Source organism: Cervus elaphus, chromosome 18 (assembly GCF_910594005.1).
Source record: "Cervus elaphus chromosome 18, mCerEla1.1, whole genome shotgun sequence".
Classification (NCBI taxonomy): domain Eukaryota; kingdom Metazoa; phylum Chordata; class Mammalia; order Artiodactyla; family Cervidae; genus Cervus; species Cervus elaphus.
In genome coordinates, this window is record NC_057832.1 from 125,607,351 (window position 1) to 125,616,554 (window position 9,204).

The following is a 9,204-nucleotide window of genomic DNA, read 5'->3' on the forward strand; positions in this document are numbered from 1 at the left end:
CCTAAATTAGATTGGCCATAATGACATTTTTTCCCAAAATGAATGTTAATACTGTGAGATATCAATAGGAAAAGCCCTGTGGAAATTACATCTAGTTAGCTCTTCAAGATGCTACCACATGTACAGAGTATCAGTCTCCTCAATCATTGAATTGCTCTGTCTTACTCCAAACTTCTTTCACACAAGTGGAACTTCACTTCTTTTGAAAATCAACAACTTGAATTTCATTCCTTGAACCTATCACAGCCCACTTTTCTTGATACCCATGAAAGCAAATATATCTGCAAAAAAGATCGTCAGGTGATGTTTCCTTGACACAATCAAGAGAGTGTACATAGCATAGGAAATGGAAGTCAACATAGAGCTAATGGGAAGAAAGTGCACTCCACACAAAAGTAAGAGAAAAATCCCTCAGTGTCAACCTTTGCAATGTGACCAGTGATTAGATTTGTCTTTGGCATTTTTCACACCAGGACAACATGGAGTATCATGAAGGGGAAGCAACATTCTAGTCAGGTGGCAGTTGTTCCTCAGAGAAGATTCTTGGTGATGAGGGCAAAGGAGCATCTAAGCAAGCTTTAAACTCACAAACCAGCAAGATTCTATCCATTGAGAATGCCCGCCTCCCTTGCATTTCCTTCTTCTTAGGCTTTCCCTCTTTGCTGTTGACAGTTTATAATCTGTGCCACCTTTATCTGCTCACTCTTCCACGGAGCCTCTGGTACAGCTCTTAAGACACAACCATTAACCTTTGTTTCCCTCTTCATATCTTCTCTTTGGTCTTAGAGTAGAAACAACATTTACCTAGTACTTTTCCTATGTAACTCATGGGTTACACTCCTGTCCTCTCTAATAGTCACAAGACAAAATGAACCACATATCATTTAGCCTAGATTCTATTGAAATATTTCGTTCTCACCAGTAATTACAAACCTGGTCATTTAAATAGATAAGTGGTAATTATACACTCTTTCAGATCTAGACTTCATAGAAAAAGGTTCTCTTTCCTAGGATTTTGAGACAGTCATACACAACTTAGTCAGTGTATACACATACACAACTTACACACACTTAGACAGTGACAACACTGTCACCCCAGGACCATGCTCAGGTGTTAGTGCATGTTCAAATTATGGAAGAAATAGTCCCAGTACATCATTGAGTCTGAGAAAGTTACTTTCTTGAGAAATAACAAGAGTAGGAGTGTCATAGTCAGAGGAGTTCTGATTTATGAGTTATGTTATAATGTAGAATGATCAGATATTCTTCAACTACATAGAGAAGCATTGTAGGTATCTCCCACTTTCCGAAAATTTGCATCAGTCACATTGTGTTTATGAAGACATACTTTAGTCCTTCTTTTCATTAATGAGAAATAAATCTTAAGGGGGGGTTAATTTTTTAAAAAAAGTTAACATGCTACCAATTTCTAGTACTACATTTGAGATAAAGCTAAAACCAATGTAACACAGCAGAAACAACACATTTGTCTCCTTGAAGGACAAATTGAATCATTAAAACTGCAGATAATTTTATTATCTATATACTTAAACATAAGACAGACAACTGTATTTCTTTTGAAAGAAAGTAAGACTGAGTTTTAAAGACCTGAGTTGAAATATGTAGCTGAAACTTGTGAAAGACATCTGTGTTTCAGTGTGATAGTTCCTGACACATTTTATGGTGGAAGCATACGTGAGCTGAGTCAGTTAAGTCAGTAAGCTTTTCTTGTATTCAATTTGCTTCTACATAAAATGGGGATAATAATAATGGAACTATTAATACCTGTTTAGTTTGTGAATAAATCAACTGAGGTGAATATGCCTGATAAATAATAAAGGGTTTATTTAATGTAAATATATGTAGCAGACCTACAGAGCAACAGCTCTGAAAAATAAACGTATGTCTTTCTATTGAAATTTGATAACAGGTGTTTCAGTTCAGTCGCTGGGGCTCAGTCCTGTCTGACTCTTTGTGACCCCATGGACTGCAGTATGCCAGGCTTCCCTGTCCATCACCAACATCCGGAGCTTGCTCAAACTCATGTCCATCGAGTCGGTGATGTCTCCAACCATCTTATCCTCTGTCATCCCCTTCTCCTCTCACCTTCAGTCTTTCCCAGCATCAGGGTCTTTTCAAATGAGTCAGCTCTTCTCATCCGGTGGCCAAAGTATTGGAGTTTCAGCTTCAGCATCAGTCCTTCCAGTGAACATCCAGGACTGATCTTCTTTAGGATGGATTGGTTGGATCTCCTTGCAGACCAGAGGGCTCTCAAGAGTCTTCTCCAACACCACAGTTCAGAAGCATCAATTCTTTGGTGCTCAGCTTTCTTTATAGTCCAACTCTCCACACATGACTGCTGGAAAAACCATAGCTTTGACTAGATAGACTTTTGTTGGAAAAGTAATGTCTCTGCTTTGTAATACATTGTCTAGGTTGGTCATAGCTTTTCTTCCAAGGAGTAAGCATCTTTTAATTTCATGGCTGAAGTTACCTTCTGCAGTGATTTTGGAACCCCCCAAAAAATAAAGTCTAGTTTCTAGTTTCTAATGGCTCCTCAAGTCTTGATATAGCAAAATAAAACATTTCCTTTATATTCAAGAAAATCTGTAAGCCAAAAGGATATTTAAGCATATAAGAACAAGTTAACAGTAATTTCAAATTTTCTGGTTGAATTTGTGCAACAAAAAGAGTTAGAGATAGATCAACAATTATCATTTTCCCTTTTAGTGGCTGTCTCTCATTTTGCTTTTGATAAATACATAGTGCAAAAAAAATAAAATCAATGATTGCTTCATTCAACAGTTCTTTCCCCATGTATCTATCTAAGAATTTCCATTTCTTACTGGATATACCACAGGCTAAGCAAAAATAAACAAATAAATAATTTCTTACATCAAGATCCTAAAAAAAATCAATTTCATCCAAATAACATATATGAAGAATTTAGTAAAATAGAACTAACACTCTGGGAAGAATCTTCTTCTACAGTGATCAACAGAAGCATAAATATTAATAGCTGTTCTCTCCATTGTTTATTCTGAATCTATAAATGTGAACATTGAAGCCTTGTTAAAGTACAAGTTATCAAAATGTCTTATAAATGTCTAGTTATAATTAAATCTTCAACAGATGTTAGTTTCTAGGTCTTTTTTTTTTTTTTTCCTTCCAGGGATCTGCAAAAGTTTTTTTTTTTTTTTTAACCCCACAATTTACATATATAATCATTCCCACACATATCCTTTTCTTGGCATAGTGGATAACCTAAGTTACTCTCCGCTCCAGCGTCAACAAACCGTTCATGGCATCTTTCACTTAATGTGTTTCTCACTGTGTAAATGATAGGATTTAAAATGGGAGCGAGGATTGCAAAAAACACAGCCACCAACTTGTCCCCAGGGTAAGTGGCCACAGGACGTGTGTAGCCGAATATACAAGGGACCACTACTGTAAAGTGGGCGCTACACGTAGACAGTGACTTGTGCTGTCCTTCAGAGCCATGGGATTTCAGGGAGCTCAGGATGACTGTGTAGGAGATGAGGAGCATGAAAAAAAAAAAAAAAAAAAATCAGTGAAAGCATCCCCACTGAGTGCGCTGCCACCACCATTCCCAACCAGTAGGTGTCGCTGCGGGCAAGTTGCAACACAGAAGAAATCACACATGAAGTGGTCGATGACCTTGGAACCACAGAAGGTCAAGTCGACTGTGAGGAGAATCTGCACAGTGGCATGCAGGATCCCCCCAATCCAGGCCACCACCACCAGGAGCTGGCAGAGCCCCTGTCGTATGATGGTCGTGTAGTGCAGAGGTTTGCAGATGGCCACGTAGCGGTCATAGGCCATGACAGTAAGGAGTATAATCTCTGATCCTCCTAGGAAGTGCTCCAAAAACATCTGAGTCAAACAGCCACCCCAGGAGACGGTTCTCCTCTGGTACAGCAGGTCAATGATCATTTTGGGGGTAATGACAGATGTGTAAGAGGCATGTATGAAGGCCAAGTAAGTGAGAAAGAAGTACATGGGGGCAGAAAGTGTGGGACTGAGGGAGATGGTGATGACAATGAGCAGACTGGCTAGCACAGTGAAAAGGAAAATGAAAGACAATGAAGAGTATTTTCTGCAGGTGTTGGTTCTGTGTGAGTCCCAAGAGAACAAATTCAGTCATGTTGTTGGGAGGCATGAGCAGATCCCTTCAGTAAGTAACACCTTCCTGGGACCTGAATTACCTACAAAGGAATAAAGACTGATACTTCTGAATCATGAAAGGCTTGTCATCTAAATTTCTTAGAACAAAATTAGAGCAGTAAGTGTGACTGTGGAGCATGTCCTTGGAATTTTTGCCCCAGTACTTTTTCCAGTTCTTTCTAACTTCTTCCGTGATGGCTTTTTATTTCTTTAGACATCTAGTACCCATCACCTGTAAACTCTCTGTAAGATAATAGCTGATGCGTAATTTACTAAGAAAACACCAGGCTATTTACATGAGATCTGTATTCTGTTTCCAAATCTGTTTAACTTTACTAAGTCACCTTGGTGTCCCATGCTTTTGCGTTCTCCTCTGTTTCTATGAGTTTAAAAATAGTAACCACCTAAAGAGGAGGATATAGGCAATCTATAGTTCATAGGGTTGCAAAGAGTCAGACATAACTGAAGTGAGTTAGCATGCATGCACGCACCTTGTAAGCTAAGTGATCAAGCCTTCAGGTAAGAGTTGTTCCTTCTTCCATGAGGATTTACATTTGAAACTTCAGCTCTAACTGTGGAAAGAAATACATTGTCAATACATATTTATCACAAACAAGAAGTTTAGGGAAATGTATACATCCTTGGCAACACAGGCTAGCTGGTACCTTGCAGAACATATATTATTAGGGTGTGTTTCCTTGCTTACCATAGCGACCTGGCATAACGTGTGCAGTGCCTGGAATCTGTTAAGTGATGAGCAAATGCTTGCTGAGTTGCCGTTCTTCACGGGAGAGCATGAGGCAGGTTCCCCAAACCATAAACTTATCGGGAATCAATTTCTCCTGTCTGCTAGCTCTATTTTCCATAATTCTCAATGAGAAAAATAAATTAATGTTTGAAAGAAAGCTACACTCCAGGTTAATATTTTCTGGCACACAGTAAGGTGTACATAGGAAAATAATTATGACCTCTATTAGAAATTATCCTACTAGGTCATATTATTGTCAAGATAATTGCAGTGCTTTTAAAATAACAATTTTATTCTTCAAAACTCAGTTTCACATACAATTTAAAAGTCATCTTAAATAATTATACAAATTCAGTATACTTAGATTAAAAAAAACTATTTGATATTTGTTTATTGCAAGGTAGTCTATTAAGCAAAGGAAATACTTATTTTCAATGTTTTAAAAGAAAAAAAAGTTAATATGGAGAATAAAATAAATAATTTTCTGAAAAAGTTGGAGTAATAACTAAGCCAACATATTTATAAGCATATATATATCAACTAAGAAAAACACATTTAACATCTATTATTAAATGTAGCTACTGCAGTTCATTCATTAACAGATATTTATTAGACACTTATTGTGTATATGAATGTATATTTGTTCACATAAAGTCATGAAGAGTGTCCCTCTTAATGCCTGCAATTTTATTACCAAACAGCAGCAGCTCATCCATCCATGGCAGGAATGATCTTCCCACTCTGTTATGCTTCCATATACATTACTATACTTTTTTCTCCTATCTTCCCATAGCACCCAGCTTCCATAATTCATGGTTACAGAATACTACATTACTAATAGAATGAACCTAGATGGCACATTAAAAAGCAGAGACATTACTTTGCCAACAAAGGTCCATCTAGTTGAAGCTATGGTTTTTCCAGGGGTCATGTATGGATGTGAGAGTTGGACTATAAAGAAAGCTGAGGGCCAAAGAATTGATGCTTTTCAACTGTGGTGTTGGAGAAGACTCTTGAGAGTCCCTTGGACTGCAAGGAGATCCAACCAATCCATCCTAAAGGAGATCAGTCCTGAATGTTCACTGGAAGGACTGATGTTGAAGCTGGAACACCAATACTTTGGCCACCTGATGAGAAGAGCTGACTCATTTGAAAAGACCCTGATGCTGGGAAAGACTGAAGGCAGGAGGAGAAGGGGATGACAGAGGATGAGATGGTTGGATGGTATCACCGACTCAGTGGACATGAGTTTGGGTAAGCTCCAGGAGTTGGTGATGGACAGGGAGGTCGGGCGTGCTGCAGTCCATGGGATCACAGAGTCAAACACGACTGAGCAACTGAACTGAACTGAATAGAATGAAAAATTAATGAAGATAAATTTCCCAAGGAAAAGAGAGGATTAAACATAAATATAATACAATGCTTTCTGCAAAAAAAAAACACAAAAAAAACAAAAAAAACTTTTCATTTAAAATAAGTAAAGATTCCTTAAAAAACTGGAAATAGAACTGCCATATGACCCAGCAATCCCACTCCTGGGCATACACACTGAGGAAACCAGATCTGAAAGAGACATGTGCACCCCAATGTTCATCGCAGCACTGTTTATAATAGCCAGGACATGGAAGCAACCTAGATGTCCATCAGCAGATGAATGGATAAGGAAGCTGTGGTACATATACACTATGGAATATTACTCAGCCATTAAAAATAATTCATTTGAATCAGTTCTAATGAGATGGATGAAACTGGAGCCCATTACACAGAGTGAAGTAAGCCAGAAAGATAACCACCAATACAGTATACTAATGCATATATATGGAATTTAAAAAGATGGTAATGATAACCCTATATGCAAAACAGAAAAAGAGACACAGATGTACAGAACAGAGTTTTAGACTCTGTGGGAGAAGGCAAGGGTGGGATGTTCTGAGATAACAACATTGAAACAAGTATACTATCAAGGGTGAAACAGACCACTAGCCCAGGTTGGATGCATGAGACAAGTGCTCAGGGCTGGTGCACTGGGAAGACCCAGAGGGATGGGATGGAGAGGGAGGTGGGAGGGGGAATCGGGATGGGGAACACATGTAATTCCATGGCTGATTCATGTCAATGTATGGCAAAAATCACTACAATATTGTAAAGCAATTAACCTCCAACTAATAAAAACAAATGGAAATAAATAAATAAATAAATAAATAAATAAAGATTAAGTGCAAGGGGGAAAGACCAGTAGGAAAGGCAAACAAAGGAATAAATGTAGAAAAAAATATAAGCAAATATAAAATAAAATAAGTAAAGAGATTTTTAAAGATTATCTGAAAATGTTACACTTAAGTGGAAACAAAGTTCTGCAGCTCCACCCCATTTCCTTATACTGAGATGGGGTCCCCCAACAGATCAGAAAGGAGGCTAGTGTATATAAAGTAGCAATTAGACATAAGTATTTTAGAAACCATCATGAAGACATAAAAATCAGTTTTTCGTTTTCTTTGACTCTACAATACTCTTTCTAGGATAGACATTAAAGGAAAATACTTTCAAAAGAAAAAACTCATTACTTGCACAAATGTTCAGCATAATTATTAAGATCTGTGGAAAATTTAGAAACTACATGGAATGTTCAACTTTGGAGAAATCAATTAAAATATACTTCATATATTTGATTAGTGTGTAGTTTTTAATAAATGTTTTCTTAAAATTGTATAAAATCATAGGAAAATTCTTATGTTATATCATTAATTGGGGAAAATTTTAGATGTGAACATAAATTTATGATTATTTTAATTTATTTAACTAATTATTTTATTATTCTATTTCTATTGATATATGATTTCTATACATATAAATTAAAAGCAATTATTTCACTATTAAATTGATAATGTTGTAATTGAGTTAACCTTTCTTGATATTTTACATGCTGAAGAAGTGATTAAATCTGAATGGTGAGAATGAGAAGTGATTATATGGTTTCTAAGATCCATTTAAACCTGAGAGTCAACATTATATGATTTCCTGAACAACAGAATCTTACCTATGAGTGTGTCTGATGTGGGTCCATGGCCAGAACCCTAGGTAGTTGTCAGTTCACCAAGAAGTAAGTTGTAAGAATAAAAATGTCAACTAGCTCAACTACAGTTAATGTCTTTGCTGATTTATAGATGGCACATTGCCATAAGGCTTTCGTTTGAACCTTAAAAGTGCTACCACATTTCCTGCTTGCAGACAAATTCTATACAGGTTCTTAGCTCAGGCTAATAGGACCTCAGGGGTATTTCACCATCATTAGTAGATCCTGCCACCAACCCAATTATTTCATGTAACATAGCTGAACTTTAGAAGATAAATTTTATAGCATTCATCTTTCATTGTCATCTCTTTCTTGTTCAACATGAAGACAAAACAGTATTACAAGAGAAAAAAATAAGTTAACCATTTATGATTTTAGGTATTTGAAAGCAAATGAGCTTAAGATGTACCCTGACTATTGATTATTGTATAAAGTCATCATTTAGGGGGGTACTATTTAATGCTTTTCTTTATGTACTTCAGTGTTTTTTTTTTCATTTATTTTTTTATTTGGAGGCTAATTAATTTACAATATTGTAGTGGTTTTTGCCATACATTGACATGAATCAACCATGGAATTACATGTATTCCCCATCCCGATTCCCTCTCCCACCTCATATATATATATACATACATACATACATACATATAGTTTTCTATGTATAGGTCTTTTGTTTCTTTAGGTAGACATACTTCAGTTTTTTAATTGAGCTACCATTTACCAAATCATAACTTTTAAATACTGCTTTCTAATACACAGTAAGTGCATGATATGAACTCTATTATAATACTGGCACTTCACATAAGGTGATCTTTATAAATTTTTTCATTTGTATCTGTTTGTCTCTTGCTTCACTTCTGGAATTAGATCAACATGACAATGATGAAAATAATTCTATTTTTCAATTATATTCAGAGTGAGTAGAATTCATTATTTCAGTCATTTAAAATTATTCTTATAATATTCTTACGGAATAGAAAAAATATGTATGAATGCATAATTTACAACAGGAAATATAGGACATGGAATCTGAATACTGTTTTCAAAGGCAAAATAAGAAGCAGACCACTAAATCCCGGGTCAGGATATTTACCTTTAAACTACTGTTTTATAAGCTAAGTGTTATTACAAGTTTAGGCTGCCACCAACCATGAGGCCTATTATAACTACGTACTAAAAGAAATGAATTATGATACTT

General features: G+C 36.2%; 1 pseudogene; it reads right to left on the reverse strand.

Moving 5' to 3' along the window:
* Window positions 1–3,264: 3,264 nt before the first annotated feature.
* Window positions 3,265–4,894, reverse strand: LOC122673954 (annotated as a pseudogene).
* Between the last annotated feature and the right edge of the window lie 4,310 nt (window positions 4,895–9,204).